The sequence below is a fragment of the Camelus bactrianus genome, chromosome 5 (genome assembly GCF_048773025.1).
Source record: "Camelus bactrianus isolate YW-2024 breed Bactrian camel chromosome 5, ASM4877302v1, whole genome shotgun sequence".
NCBI lineage: Eukaryota > Metazoa > Chordata > Mammalia > Artiodactyla > Camelidae > Camelus > Camelus bactrianus.
Genome location: NC_133543.1, coordinates 30,118,601 through 30,136,522, shown reverse-complemented (window position 1 = coordinate 30,136,522; position 17,922 = coordinate 30,118,601). Strand labels below are relative to the sequence as shown.

Sequence of the window (17,922 nt, the reverse complement as noted above, 5' to 3'; positions counted from 1 at the left end):
AGCTCCCAGTTATATGTGATCTTATCTCTGCTCTTTTGGGACACGTTGCAGTATTTGTAATTGCACTTAAAAATCCTGACTTATTCACTAAATTCTAAGTCTCATGAGAGTGGACCCTCTTGGTCAATGCAGTATATTCAGCAACTAATGCAGGCTGTGTTAGCAAAGACAAGTCAGTAATGATTTGCAGAATCAATGCGGTACCAGTGGGGTTTTCATAACAATGTTAGAGATATTACTAAATCAAAGTATAAAATTTCTACATATTAATAAATTTTGGGTTTTGTGCATCAAAAGGTTGTGGCACGCAGATCTGCAGTTGTACACATTTAGCATTCCAGCTTGAAGAGGTGAAATAAATGTTTGCTTTCAAATTTTCGGTTTTCAAATATATATATGATCTTTGTTTATTTGTTTATCCATTAAAATAAGATAGTAAAAAATATCTGCTTTTTAACATTGGGGTCTGGGAGTGATATCTTACAGCAGTTATCCTCTGAATTAATCTCTGCTATGATCTTTTATTCCCAACGATTATCTGCAAGAAATAGTTATGAGTGCTTCTAGAATGTTGAGCCAAACAAAATGAACAAATTTTTAAAGGAAAATTGCTAATTGCCACAGTGATATTATCTTGAATGATTTTCTATATTTCATAGACCCAATTTGGCTGAATAAACCTATTTGGAAATAATGTTATACATTAGTTTCTGATGGCTGTACTCTCAGACGTTTCAACCAACTCTGTTTTCACTGCTTCTCAATGAAAGAAACGAGGGATCCTGTTTATTTTTGTCGGTCTTTATCCTGCAGACTAAAGCACTTTCCTTTTGCCTTATGACACATCCAAACAGCTATCTAGGCAGTTAGATTTAAGATTTAAGTAAACTCCAAATTTGATTCCTTTTGTGTATTCATTAACTTCATGCAGACAAAGCAGATGGTCACTTGTGTAATTGCTTATGTGTTTATAAAGAAAATCAATTAGCACTACCCCTGTGGAGTTCTTACCTTTTTCCTCCTTAAATTCTCATCAACAAATGTACTTGATAGAGTCAGCTTTTGGCACACACCAATTCCCATCCTTGTGCATAAGCCAGAGATCTTCACACATGTTAAGGAAGCTTGAAAAGAATCAAGAAAAGCACAGGGGAGACAGAGTGAGGGGAAGGGGAAGAATGATAGTGATAGATACAAACAGTGAGGGGTCAGAGCCACACGCTGCAAACACACTTGGACATCTACCATTAATCTTGAGGAGGAGGACTTTTTCAACAGTGCCTAAGAAGACATCAGAAAGAAGTTCTTGGCTGGACTGCAACTGTAGCATTAAAAAAGGACCTCACACCAACGATAAATGCTGGAGAGGGAACCCTCCTACACTATTGGTGGGAGTGTAGTTTGGTGCAGCCATTATGGAAAACAGTATGGAGATTCCTCAATAAACTAAAAATAGACTTAACATATGATCCAGCAATCCCACTCCTGGGTGTATATCCAGAGGGAACCTTAATTCAAAAAGATACACGCACCCCAGTGTTCATAGCAGCTCTATTTACAATAGTTAAGACATGGAAACAACCTAATGTGGAAACAACCTAAATGTCCATGGACAGATGACTGGATAAAGAAGTTGTGGTATATTTATGCAATGGAATACTTACTAAATGATAAAAAAGAACAAAATGATGCCATTTGCTACAACATGGATGGACCTGGAGATAGTCATTCTAAGTGAAGTAAGCCAGAAAGAGAAAGAAAAATATCATATGATGTCACTCATATGTGGAATCTAAAAAAAAAGACACAAATGAACTCACTTACAAAACAGAAACCATCTCACAGACACAGAAAACAAAATTATGGTTACTGGAGTGTGTGGAAGGGGGTGGGAAGGGATAAATTGGGAGTTCGAGATTTGCAGATACTGACTACTATATATAAAATAGATAAACAACAAGTTTCTACTGTATAGCACAGGGAACTGTATTCAGTATCTTACAGTAACCTATAAGGAAAAAGAATATGAAAACAAATCTATGTATGTGTATGTATGACTGAAACTTTATGCTGTACACCACAAATTGACACATTGTAAACTGACTATACTTCAATAAAAAAAGATTATATTTAAATAGCAAAAAAAAAAAAAAGGAATATAATGTACACAAAGTACTGAAACTCCATAGGGATAACTGAGGTGCATGTAGAGAATTGTTCATTGAGGTGGGTCACTCAGCAGACTGTCTGGTGTCAGGGTAATGGGAACAGGCTTCCCTCAGCTTTCCCTGCACAGTTCATTCTCCTTTTTTTGAAAATGGAGTGGTGGTAATTCAGTTTATTTATTTTTTTAGTGGAGGTACTGGGGATTGAACCTAGGACCCTGCACATGCTGAGCATGCACTCTCCCACTGAGCTGTCCCCTCCCCTCTCTGCACAGTTCATTCTTGACCCAAGCCAACCTACCTCCCACCGCAGCATGGACAAATGGCCAGCGAGATTCTTTCAAATGTGGCATGACTCTGGGCACCCAGAGGGAAATGTTTCCAGGGAACTATATGTTGAGTTTTCATATTCATCTGTTATTTTATTTAGACTTATAATCGAGGTAAACTTTGAGGGGTTTGTTTACCCTAAGATTAAAAAACTAGTTCTTCAAGAGACTTTCTTTTTAGTTGCTTGATTTTTTTTTTAATTCTGAAAAATTTAGCAGTGGAGACAAGGAGTTCCCACATAAATGAAGATTCCTGATCATCTCCATAGGACCAATATTGAAGCACCCTTAGAGAAGCAAGGAGTTTTTGATGATCAGTGGTTCCCTCCACTGTTGTCACAGATCTATCAGCACAGAACTGTTTGCCAGTGTTTGCCATGCAGTCATGATTTCTACAGGCACTTCTATTTCCACAATTTTAAAGTCTTCTGACCAAAGTAACATTACGCGGAACGGGTAACCTCCATCCACGTGGTCCCCAAATATTTCTAGATCTGTAAGCCCTGCCAAAAAAATGATATTAGGCTGAGTGTCATAACCACTTTTCACAAATCCTTACATTGAAATTGGGTGAAATGCCAAATTTCTTATTTTGCCTTATCTTGGTCTTAAAATCAAGAGTTGTATTCCCCCTGTGTGATTGTTGTTTATAATCAACCAGTATTAATCTTGTTACTAAAAAATACTTCCAACAAAATAGATCTCTATTACGTAAACAGTATGAACCTTGAACATGTCTTTTCTTTTGTGTTTGTACATACTAATACAGCCCTATAGATTTGAATATGGTCTGGATCATACTATACATGTTATTCTGCAAGTTAACTGTTTTTACACAACAGCATACTTGAGGATACTTCTGTGTCTCTAAATCCAGAGATCTGACATGCATTTTTGAGGGCTAGACAGTATTCTAAAGTATGAATACATATTTAATCATTCCTGTGATTATTGTCATTTGGGGTTTTTGTCATTATTCCCCAAGTTTAAGCAAATTTGTAGCGAATATAATACAAAGGTACAGGTTCTACACCTTTGATGGCTTGTGTATTTTTGGACTCTAGATTCCTAAAAAGGAAACTGCCAGGGTTTAGAGATTCCATGCTTTAAAATGTGGTAAGTCTCACCAAATTGCTCCCCCCAAATAGTCTATCAGTGTGTAAATCCACCAATATCATATATGAATGTCCTTTTTCACACAGCCTCACATCAGTGCACATGTGAGAAGGGAGTCTTTGTGGTGAAGTGTTTGGAAGTCACTACTTTATGCTGCCCTGCACTCACCGTGCCCCCTGCAGATGCTCATCTGCTCACTCATGGTCTTAGTCCCAGAAGCTGAACTTCACTTCTCCTCCCCATCTTGAGCGTTACTCTTTTCTGCCTCCTGCATACCCAACAAAGTGTATGCTGACACTTCTCTCATGAAACGTTTCTTAGGGGTGTAACTTTGATGTTAGTGCTGTTCTTCTCCCTGGGGCCCTTGACTTGAGAATAAAGTCATATATTTCTGGACACATACTTATTTGCTTGGTAGACACCCATATCATGGGGGAAAATATTATGCATGAGGTGAAATGTTGGGGTGTCTCCTAATTTCCTCCATAAAAATTTATTTGGGAAGACAGTTCATGGGGACGTGATTGCCTCAAAGCAAGGAGTAAGCACTCTTAACAGTAGGCTCCTCAGTGTGTGGCATGTGTATGTCTGGGGAGTAGAGGGATCCTCCACTCCGTGTGGGCCAACTTGTTCCCATGATATTTTCGGCCAGTTGATAAAAATCAGAATCAAGTCATTGAACTAATTGAGTTGTTTTAAATATTCTCTTTAATTTAAGCCAAGTTTCTAAGGGAAATGAAATGTCAAATTTTTTTCTTGGCACAGAATTTTTGTTTCTTTGTTTTAAGCAAAAATAGAATTGTAGGAGATCTGGTATCTTACTTCTTCCCCTTTGTCACTTATTCGGATTGACAATTGTTATCTTCTGTGCCAAAGTAGAACATGTACTGCTTAGTGGCAGCTGTCAAAATAATGTTTTCCTTTTGCTTTCAGTCACTTTTGTGACCAACATGCAAGCTCGAAGATAGGATAGTATACCGAGATTGGAATTAAAGTTTCAAATGATAATATATTTTTGTCACAGCACTGGACTTATTTTTATTACTTGAAACTGGTGGCAAATGTACCATTTATTACCCTTTCATTGACACCATTTATTATTCTTTTACTGCACACAAATGTGTACGAGATACGTGTTTTACACACACACAGAGAAAGAGAACACTTAATTAGGTGGTTCACTTGGGGAGAACTGTCAGGACATGGATATGCATGAGCAGTCTAATCAGACAACTAACTGTGTTGAAAGTTTCGGTGTCCAAACTGAAAAGGAGGGTAAATACTCCTCATCAACCATATTAAGTTCTTACCTTTGGGACTGTCAATTTCTTCAGTCATAAACCTCCATGGCAGAGCTGGCATTGGCAGCCATGTGTTAGGTGGGCTAATTGACTTTTACCAGGTAAAGCATTTTATTCATGACAGGAAGATTATAGAATTAAAACTCTGTATGTCTTTATTTTCATCTCTGTACTAATAAAGAAAAAAAAAACAAAAAAAACAAGGTTGCTCTGAATAGTACCTATTCTTACCTGATTGACGATAGAAGTGATTTGGCACCATCTTGAATCAGTGCGTCAGTAAATGCCTGCTGCTTGTCCGTCTGTCTTTCTTTCAAATATTGGAGTAGATGGAATGGATAGGGAAACAGGTCTCTTTCAGAGCAAGATGAAACCTTTTTATAGTAATTCGACAATCACAAGATATATAAGGTGCTGTAACTGAGTGAAAAAAGAGAGACTTGTCAGTAGCAAGAGCCACCAATGACTGACGTAGCCAAACAGTGTGAGACCCTGGGAGATCCCAGTAAGGCAGATAATTTCACGTTAATGTAACCTGATAGAGTAGAGTTCGTACAGTGTTTATCACCCTTATGGCCATCATATTTTATCTGGACTCTGAATCCTGTCCTGAGGTGATATTTATTGATGTTCCTTGATACTTTATAAAAGGTGGAACAAAGCTGCGGTAGGAGGGGTGGATGAAAGCTATATCTAAGAGTCGTGTCAGGAGGAGAAGCAATAAAGTTCTGGAGGAAAATACATGTGTTTCCGTTAAAAAATTATCCCTGCTAGTACAAAAGTTTATTAATTACATATAATAACATTTGGGAAAGGTTAAGATTTTCCTGTAACTGCTATGTTGTTTTCAGTCTTTTCTTGATTTATTATTCATACAGGACATAGACTTTTTATTAGAAAAACAGGGTTATTTCTTTTAATATTCACACTCTTTCTGGATTTCCTTGATACAGTAATAAAAATAATCTTTATTTACTAAAAATAATCTTTGTGAGGTTAATAAAAATAATCTTTGGCCAATTTTATGCTGTTAGAATTGGACCAATGCTTTGATATATTTAGAAACTGTTGTTTTAAACAAACTATTCCTACCTTAAAACATTTTCACATTTTAGAACAGTGGAGAATTAGTCAGCTAAATTAAACATTTTGTTTTTAAACAAGTCCTTCTTAGGCCTGTGACTTTATAACTTTAGGTTTTTAAATGAAGACAGTGAATCTTCATTTTAATGGTCCATTGAAGATACACTCATCTTTTGAGTGTTTTTTTTTAATTGAGGTATAGTTGATCTACAATGTTATATTAGTGCAATATAGATCCAATATTTTCATAGATTATTCTCCATTTAAAGTTATTACAGAATAATGGCTATATTTCCCTGTGCTGTATGATATATCCTTGTATCTTATTTATTTTACACATAGTACTTTGTACCTCTTAATCTGAATCCCTTATCTTGCCCCTCCCTCCGTCCCTCTCCCCACTGGTAACCACTAGTTTGTTCTCTGTATCTGTGAATTTGTTTCTTTTTTGTTATATTCACTAGTTGGTTGTATTTTTTGAGATTCCACAAATAATGATGTCATACAGTATTTGTCTTTCTCTGAGTATTTGTTTTCATGGACCAGTTGTGACTTGGCTGAGAACATACGGTTCTCCTTCATCCACTTCAGTGTCACATCGTCTGCCTTGAGAATGGAGAATGTTGGAGGAGCTTTGCACAATAGCAATCTCTAGTATGAAATGCAAGTTTCCAGTGTACTACAGATAGCAATGACATATTGTTTGGGCTGGTATCAAATATAAATAATTTGAATTTCTATCTGTACCTTTATCACAAAACATCTTGCAAATGGTCAAAACTATTGCCTATTTTTAGTACTATTTAAGGTGCTCAAAAGTCATGTACACAGCAGGAAGTGTTTCACCCTTTCTTTTCAGAAGAATGCTCAGGAAAGACCCTTTTTTGGCAGTTGCGGATGCTGCAGAAGTAGGCTAAGTTAAGATCAGTCAGTCACTTGCAATTCAATCCTTGTGTGTGGAATTGAGGTGCTTTAGCTGATCTGGAAAACCTTAGGAAATACTTCTACAACAAGTAACAATATACAAAATGATTATTCATGATAGTAGAATTTTGGCATGGTGGAAAGTCTGGATTTTAGCTTCTATGTTAATAATAATAGATGGTAACACACCCCCCCCACACACACCAATGTTTGCGTAAGTCTTACACCATTCAGAGTGGGAAAACTGCTATAACAAAGGACCTCAGCATTGCAAATATTTATCTATTTATTGGCCAGGCAGTCCAATGTAGACCCTGAGGGTGCCAGAGGCTTCCATTGGTTCTAGTCTCCCCTACAGACCTGGCATTGTCTTGGGTTCTCTGCAGAAGAAGCAGCAGCAGAGCAGAGCATCTCACAGTTATGTTTTTGTGGGCCCATTTTAGACATGTCGCCCATCACTTCTGCCCACAGTCCGTAGGCCAGAACTCATTCAGATCGCCACACCTAACCATAGGCAAAGCTGGGGAATGTCATGTAGCTGTCTACTCAAAATAGAGGGGAAATAGTTTGTGAATATCTAACCTGTCTCTGCCACAGGTTTATAAGTTTATTCCATGCCAATGGATCCTAAAAAATATCACATAATATCATTAAGGTGGTTATTATACTCCAAGGGATTGAGAAAAGTTTAATACACTAAGTGAATTACCAACAAGCCAAGCTAGGAACGACCACAGATCTTCTGAATGAGTCTTTTTTCCATTGAAAATCCCAGTATTTTTTTCCATTGAAGTATATGGACTACTACCTTCTCTAGTAAAATTTGGGTTTCATTTTATGTGACAACATGTAGAACAAGAGTAGAGAGTTTGTTGATACAGTGGTGATTGTGAAGTCGGAGCTTCCATGTGCAAATCCAGGGAGCCCATTTCCATAGACTACAACATACATGGCACCTCCCAAGGGCTGGGCCCTGCACGGCCCCCATAACGGAAAGGTAGCTCTGACCCAAGTACAGCGATTGGCACAGTTAAGATTTAGGCTAAAAAGGATCCATCTCTGTACCAAGTTAATACTGAAGGTACTGAAGAGGGTGATAAGAGCCTTTGCTTCAGTGTAAGACACTTGGGTTTGAATCCCTACCGCGCTAGCTACTAACTTGGTAGTGAACGTGTTCATCAACCCACAAGAGCATCATTTTTTGTCTGAAGTGTGGGGATGTATTAAAATGGCATACTCTCAATGCCTGAGAATGAATGGGGCATTCAATAATTGCCAGATTCCTTTTTCTAACAAGTCAGAAAAAATAAGACAAAACTTTTTAAATACTGCCTACCTTTGTAAGAAGAATGCAGAGGAAAGTTTATATGAATTCTGGTAGAACAGCAGAATTCCTTAACTAATGTTAACTGATCAAAGTGGAATTTAGACCCAGAAACTCCCACTACATTATAAAGATTACATTTTCAATTCAGTGGTCAAAAAGTTTTGAGTGCCCACAATGTGCCAGAAAATTTTTTAGGGCACTTTTACATAGTTTCTGTATTCATTCTTCTCTCTTCATTTAGAGTGGAGGAGAGGCAGTCAGTGTAGAGTGAGGAGCCTCGCACCCGCTGGCAGGCATGATGCCCCTGAAGGAAGGAACCCAGTGGACTGTGCCCACTGCCAGCTTAACCACTTTCAGGGCAGCGGGTCCTGTCCTGGCCCTTCAGGGTTTTGTTTATGGTGCTGGAGTCACCTCCCGTGGTCCAAATGTGGGAACTGGAAGGACCCAGAGTCCAGGGTCCTCTTGTTCTTCTGTCGCTACTTGGGTCATTTTAGTCGTATTCTTTATTTAATTTATCTGTATAACACCAACTGCCCTCGGCCAACCCTAAAGTAGAGAAGGAAATTCAATCAGTGTCTACACATACTACCTTTTCTGGGCCGTGGCTGAAGAGGCAGAGAGATGCAGGAGAAAGCAAGATCAGACGTCATTTACTACCTGCTTTTTTGTCTCTCCTTTTATTTTATCAGTTATAGCCCTGTTTACAGCTTGTTTGTTTAAGAAATAATTTGTGAAATTGAAACAAATCATTCCATCAGTACCCTAAATAGTGGCCTTCTGTTTTATTCATATTTCACATTGAGTATTTTCAAAACGGAAGACATTATCCATTAGTATTCATGTAATGAATGTCAACATGTGCTCCATTCTTTTAATTTCCTTTCCTCAGGAGTGTGAACTTTGTTACCAAAGAGATGAGGCTCAAATGCCAGGGTTGATGTTTACTGACTATATGGCTTTGGGCAATTGAGGGAACATCTCTGAAAACCTGCTAACCCTTAATTAGATTGTGCTTTCAGGGTTGTTTAAAAGTTAAAAGACATCTACTAAGCAAGACATATGTTACGTGTGATCTATTAGGTCATTAATATTATTCTTGTCAGAATTATTATAATGATTTCAAAGTAAATAATAAGTAAAGTTGCTTGATCCACACATTGACCAAATAATCAGGGAAACAGAAGACAGAACTCAGTTGATCACCAGTCACATACATAAACCTTTTCCTTTAACAATATATAAAGGTAAAGGAGAAACATTAATTATAAATGCTAGTTAATGCTATTTGAAGGAAAAATTATAATCCAAATTGATAAAAGCAAATACGTTGTTTTATCACCACATTCCCAATTGAAATGAGACTCTTTCCTTTAAAATCAAGCATGGTGATGACAGGGGAGGTGAATTTTTTAAATGAGAAAATTGAGATTCAAATTCTCACCCAATTTTATGAACTGCGATAGGAATAGAAGTGACTTGGATGTAGAAATGTAAAAGACAATCCCGGAGCCCTGTGGGGACAGCACGACACTGGGACTGTGCTATTTCTGCTTACTCCTACACAGGCACTTCCTTTTTTGTTGTTTTTAACTTGGGTAATATCGTAATGGAGAAAATGCATATATGCATTTACAGAATGTCAGTAATCTTGAAAACTAGGATGTGTGGACATACATACATAGTTTCAAAAAGGAAATTACATTTAAAGAGAACTCATTTAACTTTTTCTTCCTTTTTATATAAGTCAATGCGTATAAAGATGGAGAAACTAATAGGCTGCCTATATAAAATTGGGCTTCATCCAGCAACTCTTAGGTATTTTTATATTTAGCACAGATATGAATATTAGCATGTGTCTGCATGCCCAAGAAAGAAGTAAAATGGGTCAAACCTGAAAGATGTTTTGTCAACCCTAACCCTTGTTTCTGTTAACAGTTACGTGTTCATAATAATTATGAGTGTTTCTGTATCAGGATGACCAGTGATGTCTTTTCATGATGTAGGCTACAGGAGGAAATAGTCATGGAGAGAAAAAATAAAACTGATGAATGTTCCAGGGGCTTTAGATTTTGTAATCTGAAAAAAAAAAAAAAAGCACAAAAAATTTTGCCTGTTGAAAAATTACTCAAAGTTGAGTTTATGTTACATGAAATGATTGGCATTGTTGGCATATGTGTGTTTATAGAATGATTTTGTAGATGTAAGTGCATTCTCAGACCTTTTCCAGAGCCTATGTGTGCACATCTCCCAGGTCTGCAGGAGGGGTGTGCAGAGATCAGCTCCAGCTCTGACGTAGGTCATCGTACTGAATGATATGGGTGGATCAGCTGCCTAAAGGAGCAGTCACTAGTCAGTTTACTTCTGGACTGTGCCACATGGGCCAACTCACATTTCACTTTGCTAAGTGAGCTAATTATATTGCCTGATTCCCTGATGAATGATATGAAGTTAGCCATATGGAAATTTGCCCAAAGATGGAAGAATATGACTTCTTTTTCCTTTCATGTACATACAAAGGAAGGGGTTGTTGTGGCGTATTGCACCAGCAGGAAATGGCTATTTTTCAAGTTCTAAATAATTGACTCAAATATAAAATTATGATAAAAATCATATTTGACTTTTCTAATAGTGAAAAAGCAAAATGGTGTTAGATATATAGAAATAATGCCAGGTAAATATACTAGTGAAGATTGAAAATATAGCTCAGACAAATCACGCATGTTTGTGGAGATATTTTAGGGTTACTAGTAAATTGGTTAAATAACAATTTTTCTGGACTGTAAAAGTCTATAATTAATATAACTTATTTATTTAGTGTCTGTTGCATACCAGGCCCTTTTGGTACATAGGGCTTTTACATAGGGCTGAGCAGTAAAATATGACCCTGTTAAATTTCTTCGTCTCTTCATTTGAATATCAGTATTAGGAGGGACTTTATTAAAAGAATTAATAAGGCTAATTCTTTTAACAGAAAGATCTTACCTAGTAAATAACTATGCACCTGTGTGCTTTTTCTTACCTTCCAGGGAAAAGATTCTGTCATTAACCTGTTGAAAAATGGATTGACAGCTCATTTTTAGAGTAAAGGAAAAATATAGTTGATCAATGAAACATTTAATAATTTTTGGTTGTCATAGTGCCAAATAAATACACTCTTTTATTTTTATTTGACGTCTAGTAACTCTCTAGCTGACATCCTGTATATGATCACTTAGTTTTTCTGATTTAAATTCTTCAGATCTGTCTTGCTGTCCTAAAAAAAGGAAGGTTTTATTGTTGTTTTCTATGTACAACTATATATCCACTTTGAATAATGGTTTAGATTGTCATTTGGTTCTAAAAGATCATCAGTGGGCACCTATGGCCATTGCTGTCACAGCATAGGGGATGTAAGGAATTGACCTTAATAACGGTGGTCTTAAAAAAAAGTGGGAACTATTCTGTGCATTAAAATTTTGAACACAGTGAATAAAGAAAATTCACATTGATTGTGTTTCAATATATGGTAAGTTTGACTCTTGAAAGATACCTTTTTCCTGTCAGATCAGTTCTGTTCACTTGCTTAGCTAAGGAATGTCATTCCAGTTAAAACTAGTTAACCCAGATTAGTGAGCATCTGGGAGTCTTTAGGAGTTTTTAAAATAGATTAAGATTAAGCAAAGATAAGCAAAAATCATATTATCAATAGGCCAACGTTTCCCAAAGTGGGTTCCATGGAATAATAGTGTCCCTAGAGACACTAAAAATGAAAAGCAGTGAGCTTCGTTGATATGTGTGTTAACTTGTATCACACTCCTCCTTGAAACATCACACTTTATAGAGAGATGAATGAGGAATCCTGGGATGAAGGCACTTACTTGGTGTGGTTAATCCATCATTCAGTAATAGCAATAAAGGACACATCAACTCTTTAATACATGAAAACAAAAAAATAACTAGACCTTTCCTTACCTGGATGAATTTCCACATGACTAATTCCAAATCATGGGAGTTTGGATAAGAATTCAGGTGGTTAGAGTAATACATTTCAGCATTTTTACTAGGGCACACTTTTTACAGGTATAGATTGAGAAAGGCTTTTCTAGACTTAGTATATATAGCTAAAGTAAGTTTTGCCAGGACTGTTGAAGAAACATTGCCCAATTTTTTTGTTGCTAGTAACAGACACTTAAATCAAAAAGGGCATAATTCAGAATCACCTCAGACTGTTGAGGTCAAATGATATATAGACGTAAATATGTAATTATTGGGTATATTATTGCTTTAAGAGGATGTAAATTCTGAACTCACTTGTGTTCATTCCAGGACACTCTACTTGGAACATTCAGAAAAGAAATAATTATTTTAACTTTCTGTTCTAGTTAGCTCAGCCTTCACCAATGAACACAAACATTTTAGAGGTCACTATTATGCTTACCTACATTTTTACAGTACACTGACCTATAAGCTACTTAAATTCTGGGGTTTTAATTTCATCATCATTATTGCAGCTTTCTAAATGCCACCGTATGTAGCTTACTGCCAAGTAAGGCTTATCAGGAGGCTGGGGTTATGATGTACTACCAACAATAGCATTCCGTTAAGGCCAAAGCCATTTATTTCATGTGGCGAGCTTACAGCACACATTTTGCAAAAGAAACTGAATATTGACAAAGCTACAGAAAAAAAAATGCACAAGTATAGTATTCATTTTAGCATTTACTTTCAGTTACATCCCCAAATTTAACAGTTCTCAATTTATTTTACCATAATAAAAAAGTAACCATCTTTTCTCCTATAATGAGGAGAAGTATAACTGTGTAGATTAATTTTAATTTAGATGCGTGGCCTTCATAAGTTTAAAATATGTGTAATATGCACGTTTTCAATTCTGAAGTTGTGCCGAAAATTTTGGAGACTATGTAATTGAAAATCCACATAATATCTTTGCAAAAGTAAATTCTTAAGACTTTCTATCCTTCTGTACTGAATTTCAGGTTTTGTCTTCTCTACTTCCCAGTGAGCTGGGTCGCTGAAAGTCAGAATACCTACAATACAAGCCAACGCAACAAAACTTCATTCTGAAAATTCTAAAAGGTTTATCAATTCCTATAGAAGTTAGCCCTATCAAAAACCAAAATACTTGTTTAAAAATAATTTCTGTGGGTTTCCAAGCTAGTCAAATGAAAAGATAAGACAACAGCAACAACAAAATGCTTTTATTTTGTTCTGTTTGGTTTTGCATACCTAGGGTTTAGTTCTTTATTCAAAGTTACAGTTTTCAAAAGTTGTCTCCAACGATATCATTGCCATTTTCTTTATTCTTTTCAGGTAATTCCATGTAATAGACTTGTGCTCTCTACCTGCTTTTCTTTCCACCTCTTGTCTACCTTGGTTCTATAAATTCAGTTCCAGCTTTTACATGGTTAACTAGTCAGATATGGCTGTGCCTTGGAGTGACCAACTGCTCCTCTGAGCTTCTGTATAACAGCTTTCTTGTCCCTGACAGATCTCTGGGACCTGCTGTGAAAGGCAAGTTATAGATTTCCTTCTCCCTTTCAAAGAGGCAGTCTTAACAAAAAGCATGAGGATTCAACTACAGAAATAAATACGGGTCTGCAAAAAAATAAAGCAGGAAAAAAAAAAGTTGACATTGGTTCCATGACATTTAGAAATATATTTTCACAGGCTAAGGGACCAGCTCAGTAGAAGTGCTCATCTAATTGTTGAAACACTGAAGTTTGTAGATGTGTCTCTCTGGGCTTTATATAAATGGTGGTGCCAGAAAGAGTAACCAACGGTGCATAAAGTTGTAGCTACTCACTAAAATTTTTGGATTCAAGTTTTTGCAGTTACACAGCTAAAATTTTTCCTACTTCTGTCATATCTGTCTTGACTGTCATTCAGCTAAAATGCAAGTCAATCCATTTGGGGGGAAAAAAGAAGAAATGGAAAAATAGGTCTAACTGATTTGACTATCAGGCTAGACACTTCAGTCTTTCATTTTCTTTGAAAATGCGATTGGCATTTTAATAGACAGGAATCACTCCTAGATATAGGCCACTTAATAAAAACGTTATTTGTTGATTTTGGGGGTCTGGTTTTTCAGACCAAACTAAACGTGTTGAGTTATTTTAAAAAATCCTCAGTAGAGCTTTTTATGTGCATTATCTAGACTAGATTTTAAACTGTTTCCCTTTGATTCCATGGGATAATGCGTAACTGGTTTTGGTTTCATCTCTATCAAGGAGAAGAATCAGTTTTTAAATGGTAAAGGCAGAACACTCATGAGAAAATTGAACTAAAAAAGAGATAAGGAAATTATATGAGAGAACAGAGTTCCTCTAAATGATTTCAAACCTGTCCTTCAGAAAAACTGACCTCGCAGGACATGCAAATGTTATTTCAGAACCCTTTATTCTTTGAAGAACAGTAACAAACAGAAGATATAGAAGACTGGAAACATGAACATTTTCTGGTTGTTAAAAAATAACAAATATTATAAACATAGTATTATTTCTAGGCAAACATTTAGGTTGTTAAGGAGGTGGCTGCAGGATTATTAAAAATTGCCAATCACTGGAGACCAAATTGTGTTCACCAAAGCTATAAACAAATACAAATACATTCTAATCCAACCTCATTTTAGTTTTATGCTACTAGAAGTACTCGGGGGAGAGGACTCAGAGTTGGGAAGATACACTGTATCAATTGCATTATTTTCATATCAGCAATTAATTGAATGGATCCCAATAGCCCCAGAGGAGAAACTATGAAAAATAGAATTAGCTGCATTTTATAACTAATTGAATAGCAAGTTTCTGGAAAAGTGCCGCTTCATTAATTGATAAACACTTATAGGATCCTCCTGTATCCTCTACTTTAGTCGGGCATTTTCAACAATTTTAGCAAGCCATAAATGAAAAAAATTTTGACACGTCTAGATTATATAAAACAACGAGGAATAGTGAATACAATGAATGACAGATGGAGGCAAAATCAAATAGAAAGTAGCTAAATTCAGATTCATTAAAGCACGTTTTCGTATTACCACCTCTACTTTTCCCTGACCTGCTAATCATCACCACATCCAGCTACTCAGACATACGCAGTAAGACTTGCCTCACCACATATACCCCAGCTCCTCACAGTCCCAGGAATTCTATTTGGTTTGTGTTTGGTAAGGGTTCTACTTACTGCCCTTTTTTTAATCTGAGCATTACAAGACAGCCATTATTTGTTGGTACCCATTCTCCTCTTTTTTTTTTGATCAGAACCTCCTAACTACCTGTGTTTCCATTACCCGTGGTCTGTGACCCACACACATACACACATCACAGTATTTTCTGTGGAAATTCTAAGGTTATATAAAGATGACGGAGACTGATGTGGTTTACAGGCTTCTGGAGTTGGGCAGATTTGACTGGAATGGGGAAGCTGTCTTGTAATGGAGAGGAGCCATCCATGGCTGTCTCCAGCCTGACTCACTGAGTACATTTTGACCGAGACTATTTAACCGGGAAAAACTTCCAATGGTTGCACATTTTATCATCGTTTCTCCTGCTATGATAAAAACCCACTTTTCAGGGTAAGCTGTAAAGATAGTACCAAGGAAGGGAAAAAGGTATGCCTACCAATGGTGGGCTGCTTCAAAAATGTTGGTGCCTGGAAGTCTTTACACATGAACTATTTGTTCTTGTGAGCTCTTGGTATATTATGATACAAAGCCAATATGCATGAGCAAGAAAAAGACAACAATTGACCTAGGCTTTATTTAACATCTTGGTATCAATGCTACGCTTGAGTCTTTTCTGCTGTCCAGCATGAATATATTAAATGAACACCAAAACTAAAAAATGAAGAAATAGAAAAAAAAAAAAAAACCCTACATCTCACTTAGTTGAAGGGTGGAGAGGAGATAGGTACAGATAAGAAGAGATGGGCTATCACCGAGTGGTTTTGCCTAACTGAGGAGGACACAAAGGTAGATGGTTTTGATAGGTCCAGAGTTTTAGATCATAGAGGAAGAAATGCTGTCCAAAATCAACTGAACTCCAGACTTGCCTTCATGCAGAGCTGGCTTCCCTAAGAGACAGCCCTGCCATGGCAAGTGAGAATGACCTGCTTTATCAGATAGCCCATTTCCATTAAATGACATAAAAAGTGAAAAGGACTTAGTTTGGTTCATAACCCTATAATTATTGAGTTTTGCTATAATTTTTTTTATATAATCACTATCAGTTCTTGAGACTTAAAGGCATCAGATATCAACAATTCATGTAGTTTCAACTTCATATGCTTTTCTTTGAGTTGGTGAGCAGCCGAAGTTTCTTGTGCCATCCCTGATGTTAATCATATAGAATTATTTAAAACTGGGGACTTCTGTCTCATTCATTGCATTCAGGGTATCATCATTTAAAACAGACACCAACAGCTCGAACCTGTTTGTAAGTCAGCACACCCTTTGCTTCTCGAGTTTCAGCATCATGTAAATGAGCAAGAGCTCAAAGAAACAAGAACATTCATAGCCTAGATAAAATTTAAGGAGGTCGAAAATGTGACTGTAGGTATTTGGAGAAGAAATGTATTTATTTTATATTATTCTGAGGATAGATCTAGTTCCAGGGGTTAAAACTACGAGATGAGTGTCAGTTAAACCTAAGAGCCGGGCAGGTGCAGAATCACTGGCTCATTAGGTGGTGCCTTCTCCCACTGATGCAGAACAATCTAAAAGCCCAACCTGACTCTCAGGGATGCTGCACAGGAAATTGATGCGGCCACTAAGTTTCTTTTGCAACCCTGTGGATGGAGCTAATAAGTGTCTGATACTCTTCTCTGTATAACTCTTTAAGAATGTTTTATTTAAATTTTTTTAACTTTTAGAAGTGTATAAACTATATAAGTAGAACTCATATTTCACACTGTCATTTTAAGGATGGGACCTAAAGATTTTAAGCAACTTCCTTAAAGATACATGGAAGTTAGTGACCGGGCTGTAACCGGAATTCAGATGTCGACATTCACAGTGCAGTATCATTTCCTCTGCACCAGATTTCACTGTTTTTTAATAAGTAATAGCCTACAAATGCTGCCTTTTCCGGGCTGGGGAATTGAAGCTAGCTTTTAGATGTTGTTCTTCTTTTACTCTTCCAGGCTTCCCTGTCACTCCAGGGCTTCACCTCAGGTTCTGAACTTTTTCGCTCCTTCTAAACTTATTATCCTGCTACTTTTCATTATCTCCTAAGTGATTCTCTACCTGCTGTGTGTCTGCAGCTGTGCCCCTGTCCTTATTTAGTTCTCACCCAGACTCATAAACAGCACCATGTGCATGGTGTTTGGTCTTTGTAACTCATTCCCCAGCATTCCCTGGAGGAGAGGGTAGTGGCCGAAACCATTAAACTGGATGAACTTGGAAAGCCACGCTTTCCAAAAGAGAGAGCAGTATGGAAGTGAATCCAAAATCAGTCTCCTTTTTGTTGTTTTTCTCCAGGAATACAGAATTCAAAATAGCCCTGTGGGTTTTTGTTTCTGTGTTTGTTTTGAGCATCCCTCCACTTTAGGCGCTTGTGAACGTGAACAAAGGGAAGAAAGGAAAAATCTGATGCCTATCAGCATTAATGAGTCTTTTTTTAATTCATTAAAATCACAGTTACATATAGTAATCTGTGTGACCCAACATCTGTGCCACATTAGCAAGC

At 36.9% G+C, this 17,922-nt stretch overlaps 1 protein-coding gene across 1 annotated transcript in view; it reads left to right on the top strand.

Moving 5' to 3' along the window:
* The window catches only part of LRP1B (LDL receptor related protein 1B), a 1,597,029-nt gene that overhangs the window by 71,801 nt on the left and 1,507,306 nt on the right, over nt 1-17,922 (top strand). The gene's annotated exons all lie outside the window — the stretch shown is intronic.